A 9,200-nucleotide genomic window follows, 5' to 3' on the forward strand; every position below is an offset into this window, starting at 1 on the left:
TGGCGCCCGCCCTGTGGAACGCCCTTCCACCAGATGTCAAGGAAATAAACAACTATCCGACTTTTAGAAGACATCTGAAGGTAGCCCTGTTTAGAGAAGTTTTTAATGTTTGAAGCTTTATTCTGTTTTTTAATGTTCTGTTGAAAGCTGCCCAGAGTGGCTGCAGAAGAAATAATTTATCATCATCATCATCTAGGCCCCATTCAGGCAAACAAAAGCCATTCATTGAATTCATGACACATTCCAGTCATGTCAAACACTTGAGGATGCAAAGCATTGGCAGTGAGGTGATGCCTGGGGAGAGTCCTGAGGGCCAGATGGAGAGGTCGGGAGGCCACATTTAGCCCCAGACCTGAAGTTCCCTACCTCTGCCCTAGAAATGTGAGAACTATTACTCTTTTAGATGAAAGTGGAGATTTCCTTTCCTTTCCATTTCATTTATTAAACTTGCCAGTCTCGTTGCCCAAAGGTCTCCAAGTGACTTACATTAAGTGTGTACACACACACACACACACACACACACAACCATAAGGGGGAAATGCATTAACATATCATCTAACATAATGCATATGAAAAATCAAAAACAGCATACCTGCCATAAATAATAAGAAACAGCATTAGGATTCTTAGAATGAGAGTCTTACACCTCACATAAAACCATTTTTAGGAATTGTTCTGATAAATGTGTGTGCAAAGGCATTGTGCTGCAGTGGCACAAAGGGAAGAATGAGCAAGGCCTTTGGGCAGTGCAGCTCTGGTACTGAGGCTGTTGCACAGCCTTGGATTCCAGCAGAAATTGGGCATGGCTCTCTCATCTGCCCCGCCTACAACCTGCTTCTAGCTTCTAGCTCACACATCTGGCCCTTGTCCTTCTCACCAACAGCCAGGTGAGGGAGGAGGAGCACCCACTTGTTCCCTGCCGCAGAGCCACTTCCTTCGTTACCTTAATGACCCATACTTGGGGGCCATTATGGCCCTTGCTGGATCCAGGAAGGGACTCAAACATACAGCCTGAGATAGGAGCTAACGGAAGCAATGCCCCTCCTGTATCTGTACGCCTGGAGCAAGAAGGAACGAGAAAGTATCTTCAGCCTCATCTGAAATTCAGACTTCACATTTGAGCTTCCAGAAGCAGGCTTTCCAGCAATCTGGGTTTATCAAAATCTAATTCACCGCTATTTGTTGATGCAATGATTGCTAAACACTTGCTGTCTGCTGATTGACAAAGCTGGCACAATGAACGCCTGCCATTGACATCTGCAATTGCATGATTGCATGTTTTCATTCAGCCTTAGATATATAAAAACTATAATCTTTCTGTTCCGGTTTATTGTTGCACTGCATACAGTATGGCACTGACAAGCTTCAGTATGTAAACTCAGGACTGCAGAAAGGAAAAAAAAAGAAGATATGCAGACTGAAATAAATAAGAAATTAACTAAAGCTATAGTTCATAGAATCATAGAATCATAGAGTTGGAAGAGACCACAAGGGCCATCGAGTCCAACCCCCTGCCAAGCAGGAAACACCATCAGAGCACTCCTGACATATGGTTGTCAAGCCTCTGCTTAAAGACCTCCAAAGCAGGAGACTCCACCACACTCCTTGGCAGCAAATTCCACTGTCAAACAGCTCTTACTGTCAGGAAGTTCTTCCTAATGTTTAGGTGGAATCTTCTTTCTTGTAGTTTGGATCCATTGCTCCGTGTCCGCTTCTCTGGAGCAGCAGAAAACAACCTTTCTCCCTCCTCTATATGACATCCTTTTATATATTTGAACATGGCTATAATATCACCCCTTAACCTCCTCTTCTCCAGGCTAAGCATGCCCAGCTCCCTTAGCCATTCCTCATAAGGCATCGTTTCCAGGCCTTTGACCATTTTGGTTGCCCTCCTCTGGACACGTTCCAGTTTGTCAGTGTCCTCCTTGAACTGTGGTGCCCAGAACTGGACACAGTACTCCAGGTGAGGTCTGACCAGAGCAGAATACAGTGGCACTATTACTTCCCTTGATCTAGATGCTATACTCCTATTGATGCAGCCCAGAATTGCATTGGCTTTTTTAGCTGCCGCGTCACACTGTTGGCTCATGTCAAGTTTGTGGTCAACCAAGACTCCTAGATCCTTTTCACATGTACTGCTCTCAAGCCAGGTGTCACCCATCTTGTATTTGTGCCTCTCATTTTTTTTGCCCAAGTGCAATACTTTACATTTCTCCCTGTTAAAGTTCATCTTGTTTGTTTTGGCCCAGTTCTCTAATCTGTCAAGGTCGTTTTGAAGTATGATCCTGTCCTCTAGCTGTGTGGAAGCTGGCCGTGCTGGATGCGTGCAACTGATATTTGAACATCCTTATGGATATAATAGTATCTATCTGCTCCAAATGCTGAGCTGCAGTCAATGTGAGGGAGTTTAATGTGCCAATCATAGTTCTCTGCATTTTATCCTCACAACAACCCTGTGAGGTAGGCGAGACTGAGAGTGGGTGCTTGGCCCAAGGTCACCCAGCAAGGCTCAGTGGTTTGGACTCATTTAATCATTGGCAGTGGGCACAAATGAAAGAGATTGGCAGACACATTTAAATGCCAAGGGGGGGGGGGTCTTCTCTCTCCTCTGCTCCCACATCCTTAGCCCTGGCATTACTGTTGGCAAGGGTACATTGTGGGTGCTCACACAAGTGTCAGTAATCCCACATCACAGTCTTGTGACCATGCCACCCTGCTGTCTTGAGACTATTACACTCTATCCATTCCAACAGAAATGCTGCCAGAGGCAGTGGCTTCCGGGGAGGCATCGTAGCAGGTCAGCCGCATCTGTTGGGACGCTGTCAACAGATGTAATTAAGTGGTGATTGTAGATAGACTAGCAAATTATCTCTGAAGAAGAGAGGTAACATTGGGATAAACTTCCAAATGCTCTGGAAGGGTTGCACTCTGCTGTGGGATCGAGAAATCCTCAAGGAGAGGTGAGTGACAGCGAGTGGGAGAAATTGCAATTTCGTCCAAGCACCACTTAAGAGCTCTGGAGATTCTTTCAGCATGAAAACATACATAATTACAATGTAACAAAAGTCATTAAAAAATACACAACCAAATTGAACAATTTCCACATACAAAAAAATCAATATCAGTAGCAACAACAGCACCCCTGAGCAATATCCCAGCCCAAGAGTCTGCTGAGCAGCCTCATCTTCTGCAGCGGGAGTCAGTCAGGGTCCTGCCCTTCCAGGTCAGATGGAAAAGGCAAGGCAGTGAGCAGGTCATCCTAGCATACATTAAAACTTTGTTCCTTTATCATCCTCCTTGCCAGCTATTTGCTCTCCGAAACTATTTTTTTCTGCAGTCATCCCTGGTTTCACACCGTACTGCCTAAGAAAAACATTCAGAAAATTTAGTTGCTTTATAATAGAGCTGCAAGACTATTCAGTGGTCAAGACCTTTTGCTTTGATACTGTGCAACCTTCCTTGGTTGCCAATTTGTGCCCGGGCTCAGCTGAAATGGCTGATTTTAACTGTTAAGGCCCTAAAAATTATGGGCCTGGGCTGAGATATCTTAAGGACCATCTCCACCCATGTATACTTTAATGAGTTTTACTATCGTATTTCTCCAGAAAGGATTATCACTCTGGTCTGTCTTACCTGGATAGAGTTTTGGACTTGAAGAAACGAGTGTTAATAGCATTGGGATGCTGCGATGATGTGTTTCCATGGGAACTAATGGTTGAACTATCTTCATTAAATCAGCTGAATAGGGCAAAAACAGACCTCTCAGCACACCTCGAGATTTGTTTTATTTATAATTGCAATTTATATCCTGTCCTTCTTCCCAGAGCCATCCACAACAGAGGAATAACCCATTAATAATGCTATGGGTTAGTGGGGGGAGAGGGATCCCACAGATTCCTGGGTGTCAGATTTCCCCCTCTAGATTCTTGGGTGCTGGGGGTTAATCACAGCTGACAGCCTGAGCTTGGATTTTTTTTGCCAGACAAAAGGGCAGAGGGAGATGGTGGTCTTGCAAAAGCCATCTGCAAGACAAAAGCCCCTACTGGACATGGTGTTGCACAGGAAAAAAAACCCCTGTACTTTTACACAGAGATTTTTTATGCAAGGTGTTTTGAGAACAAAGAGGATGTGGCAGCAGGACTCTATGCATACTGGCTGGGAGAGGCTATGCCAAGAGGCACAACTGGCTGCTGCTGCTGCTGCTGCTGGACCCAAGCTTGTTGAAGCTATGAGAGGAGTCCTGGTGAACTATGGCACCCCGTGCAAGGGATTTCTACAGGTGAGGTGCCACCACTGAGAAGACCCAAACATTAAAATGCAGTGGAAACTCAATCAAAATTTTTTTTGGGGGGGATAAAAACGTCAAGTCTTCACCAAGGCTAACTATCCAGACTGGTCCAACATGGGCCAGAAAAAAGCCAGGGAAGTCCCCAGATAGGAGTTCCAACACAGAAGGAGAAAGGAAAAAGGAAAAATCCCTCCTGTCTCCTTCCCAGAACGGGGCATGCGCTAACTAGGCTTTGGGAAGGAGGCAGGAAGATGCCCTCTCGGCTTGGCACCTTGAGCAGGGGAACCAGTCATGTTGCCTTAAATCTGCCTCTGACAGTGTTTCGGCTGTTGTATTCCAGTAATAGCTGATGAATCAGCCATAACTGGTTTAAGAAACGCTTTATATTTTTTAAAATTTTTTTACTTAAAAAAAAAAAATTATTACATTTCATACCTGCCCTTCCCCACAAGGTCTCAGGGTGGGCTACAATGATAAATAAGACCACTGAAACAGTTGCAAGCATAAAACGGAAAATGTTTAAATTGCATTGTTTTGCTGCTTAGCTTTTTGCTGCCCTGGGCTCCTTAGTGAGGCAGGCTGGGGTGGGAAACAAGCAGATGAATACTAGCTGAAAAGGGCACTCCTTGTCACAGACACCACCTAGGCATTGCTGTGTCACAAAGGTGTGTGTGTTTTTTCTGAGGCTCTCTTTGTTGGCTGTGCTGTTGGACAGAGCAATCCGTGGAGGTTGGGCCAGGAAGCGGATTGTCTATGGTGAAGGAGCCAACATTTCCCCAGCCCTGACAGGCCTAGTGTGGTGGCTCTCTGTTCCCCTTTTGATTCCACATTTTTCTGTTTAGAATTCCCCTCCTTTTCTTTCCAATCAGGACCGGCCCTACTATTAGGCAAAGGGATCAGACGGCAGATTCTGAGAGGTGGGAGCGGACAGAGCTGTGTGCACCACTACCTCCTCTGCCCTGAGTTCCCTGAGCTAGTCTGTGGTCCCCAAGCACAGCGGAGGACACACTGTCCCATTGCCAAGCAAGATTCAACCACCATTCTGGTGGACTTTTGTACATGGATTCAGGGAGTGGTCATCGTGTCCTTTGCTTCGGGCAGGACAATGGCTTGGGCGAGTTCTGCTGCCAACCATAGGAGAAATACCACTGTGCCTGTCTGGGAAAGGAATAACAATAACAATAACAATAATAACAATAATAATAAATTATTTATGCCCCACCCATCTGGCTGGGCTTCTCCAGCCACTCTGGGTGGCTTCCAACAAAATACAATAATGCATCAAACATTAAAAGCTTCCCTATATCTGAAGAAGTGTGCATGCACACGAAAGCTCATACCAAGAACTAACTTAGTTGGTCTTTAAGGTGCTACTGGAAGGAATTTTTTATTTTCCCTAAACAGGGCTGCCTTCAGATGTCTTCTAAAAGTCTGGTAGTTGTTCTCTTTGACATCTGGTGGGAGGGAGTTCCACAGGGTGGGCACCACTACTGAGAAGGCCCTCTGCCTGGTTCCCTGTAACTTGGCTTCTCGCAGTGAGAGAACCGCCAGAAGGCCCTCGGTGCTGGACCTCAGTGCTGGACCCGGTAGAACAATGGGGGTGGAGACGCTCCTTCAGATATACTGGACCGAGGCCATTTAGGGCTTTAAAGGTCAGCACCAACACTTTGAATTGTGCTCAGAAATGTACTGGGAGCTATGGATGCTATGGATTTGGAATCACCCCATCTCTCCCCCCCCCTTTAGCTCTTGAGCTTCTGCTGGGGCATCTGTAGCTAGGGGCTGTCCTATCACCAACAAAGGGAGGACCTTCACAATGAAGGTCATAGAATCATAGAATTGGAAGGGACCATGTGGGTCATCTAGTTCCAGTTGCTGTAATGCAGGAATCTCCCCCCCCCCCAATGTGGGACTTGAACTCTGAGACTCTCATGTCCTACCAACTGAACTATCTCAGAGAAAGGCCTGTAGTACCACACAGCCCTTGGGATGTCCTTCCCAGGGATCACTGGTCTGCACCCTTTTATGTGCTTAATCTGTTATAACCTGCCTGGGGTTTATTGTATTAGAGAAACAGCAAATTAGTGAATGTATGTGAATGAATGAATGAATGAATGAATGAATGAATGAATGAATCAATTTATTTCGGTCACTGACCAGAGTGTGAATAAATCTGCCAGGAAATGGCAAGCAGCATTTTTGTTTAGACTTTGGGCACAGGGAAGCAATCTTTTGGCAGAAAACTGAATAAGGATGAGACTGGGAATGTTGGTTGCCCCATCTCTTTTGCAAAGTGGCATAAAGTCGGGATTTGGCCGTCGGAAACAGTGTCCGGGTGGAAATCGCCAAAATGTCTGGAGAAATCCGAACGTATGGCAACCCTTGTTGGCAGTGCCGTTTTGGGCAATTTTCCTCAAAAATAGCTCAAAAACTTTTTTTTTTGAGATTTTGCTGAAAAAACTCGACAGCTTTGGTCAAAAAACGCCCCCTTTGTGTCCGGGTTTTCACTTTCTGAAATATGGCAACCCTACATTTGCAAAGAGATTGGGGTGGGATTATATGCCTTTGTGATTATTTACGTACATCATGCAGTTTATGTGGGCCTGAGGATCCAGTCTTGAAGATTTGCTGGGGAAAACGTTGGGCAAGGAAGGCCCATTCACCTTTCTCACTCTCCAAATCTTGTTCGCTTCCCAGCACAGAGCTGGTATCCAGGGCCCCCAGACTGGTGCGTGATTTGCCAAAATGTAGATCACCCCTTGGAATATATAGGCCAGGCTCCCTGTAAGGATTAAATGAAAAAACGATATTAATAAAAAAATTGTGCTTTTTGAGCAATACTTGCTTAAAACAGAAGAGGGCATTAGTTAGCTATCATGAATGGATCTTTTTTTAAAAACCAAGAAAAAACCCCAGATCACAGCTCTTAGAAGCAGTTAAATCTTTTTTAGAAAAATCTGGTGTTAAATATAAATCATCATTAGCTATCAAGCCGAGTGAAAAGTATAAATAATTAAAAGTGAGCAGTTCTTGTAGATCGTAAATGTCGAAAGCATGCCCCTTCCATTTTAAGTTCATCCTCATGGTTACGTAAAGGACAAGTTAAAAATTGCTTATGATGAAATGAGTTAGCACAAACCGCTGCCTGATCTCTGGCTTTGCCATGCTCTTAATAGTCACCCTTACATCATAACAGTTGTTGGCGTCTATCTGTCTCGGGAAACAATGGAGGTCTGAGCCTTTGGGGGTGACATCAAACTGTTGGAGAGTTACAGCACCTGCTGTGGCTGTAGAGACCGATACAGGAGAGACATGTTTTGTTGCAGCCAGAGCAGTTGAAGGCATCCATCCGGTTATGCTGTTGCAGATGCACCATGGCGTTTATTCTCTCTGTGCTCTTCCCAGCAGTTATTCCCTCTCTGGTCACTGCTATGGATGTACAACCTATCTATCTCCAGGCACCATGTTTGCAGACATATTTGCAATGCACATTCTTGGGATTCTTGCCATCTTCCATTCTGTGGACGCGGCAAAGCCAGTGTAGATGTCACTGAGAAAGCAGTGTGAACACGGGTTTGGGAGAGCACATCTTTGAGACTGTCCTGATGCCCCAAATCTCCCTGATGTAGCACATGTAGAAGGCATTGAGGGGTTGCTCCTGGTGGTTGTAAGTTGCCAGTGACTCGTTTCAATAAAGCAGCAAGGTAGACCTTCATCTTGGGATTGGTCCTTAGCATCACATTCTCCCACACCTTTTTTTTTGCAGAGGTGGGCCACTGCGGTAGCTGCCTTGCCAATATGCTTGTCCAGCTCACCATTGATGGGGAGATTGCTGGTTATGGTGGGACCCACTTCAGCCATGTGGTCAGCAATGCTTATGCATGGAGTGCTGGATACGTCCTGACCAAGGATGCTGGGTCTTCATCAGGCCGGTGGAAGGCAGAAATTGCTGCAGGATTGGGCAAAATGGTTGACGTGTTTATTAGCGGCTCTGTTGCAGATGGAAGGGAATTCCTCCCTGTGAATCTCATGCCATGAATACGTGGTTATCTTCGATGCCCTCCTTGCTGGAAAAGTTCTCTCTGAGGCAGTCATTTGAAGTGAGCCTGGTCCCTTGTAGAGTTAATGCTCCTGTACAGTTAGTGCGCAGTTAATACACATGCAAAGAACATCACTTCTCCCAAAGAACCCTGGGAACGATGGTTTGTTAAGCACACTGGGGGAGGAACGGGGGGCGGAGCGCAGTGCCCCCATCACCATTGGGGAGGGAGGTATCATTGTGACCGCCCCCTGGACATGTGCTGCGCACTCCCACTGCACCGGGCACACGCCCCCGCGGGCACTGCGCCACCCCCCTGGGGCGCACGCCAGCCACCCCCCACCCCACCTGCTCTCTGCCCCTCGGTGCCGGAGCATGCAGCTTCGCCACTGGTTAAGCAATTGCAGCTCTGCAGGGCTAAACCGCAGCTCCCAGGATGGTTTGGTAGATGCCCTGTGCTTTAAATATATGGTGTGGGTTATTTGAAGGAAGATTAGGACCACATCAGGATCAGTGCTCAATAAACAGGTCATTTGGAAGCAGCCATGGTCTCATTCCAGCCCAGAAGGATACAAAGTACAGTGGTACCTCTGGTTATGTACTGAATTCGTTCCGGAGGTCCGTTCTTAACCTGAAACTGTTCTTAACCTGAAGCACCACTTTAGCTAATGGGGCCTCCTGCTGCTGCCGCGCCGCCGGAGCACGATTTCTGTTCTCATCCTGAAGCAAAGTTCTTAACCCGAGGTACTATTTCTGGGTTAGCGGAGTCTGTAACCTGAAGCGTATGTAACCCGAGGTACCACTGTATTGAAAGCCACTGAGATCTAGAAGAATCCTCAGAGCTCCACCCAGGGGTGCTGCTAGACTGCTAAA

General features: G+C 46.3%; 1 long non-coding RNA gene across 1 annotated transcript; it reads right to left on the reverse strand.

The window, feature by feature from the left end:
* Window positions 1–3,293: 3,293 nt before the first annotated feature.
* Window positions 3,294–4,859, reverse strand: LOC310702380. The gene is made up of 3 exons (XR_014523483.1): window positions 4,724–4,859; window positions 3,634–3,738; window positions 3,294–3,363 (listed from the first exon to the last, which is right to left on the reverse strand). It is a non-coding gene; the product is annotated as an uncharacterized lncRNA (long non-coding RNA).
* Window positions 4,860–9,200: the final 4,341 nt, after the last annotated feature.

The sequence above is a fragment of the Podarcis liolepis genome, assembly GCF_965112155.1.
Source record: "Podarcis liolepis genome assembly, chromosome: 3".
Classification (NCBI taxonomy): Eukaryota; Metazoa; Chordata; class Lepidosauria; order Squamata; family Lacertidae; genus Podarcis; species Podarcis liolepis.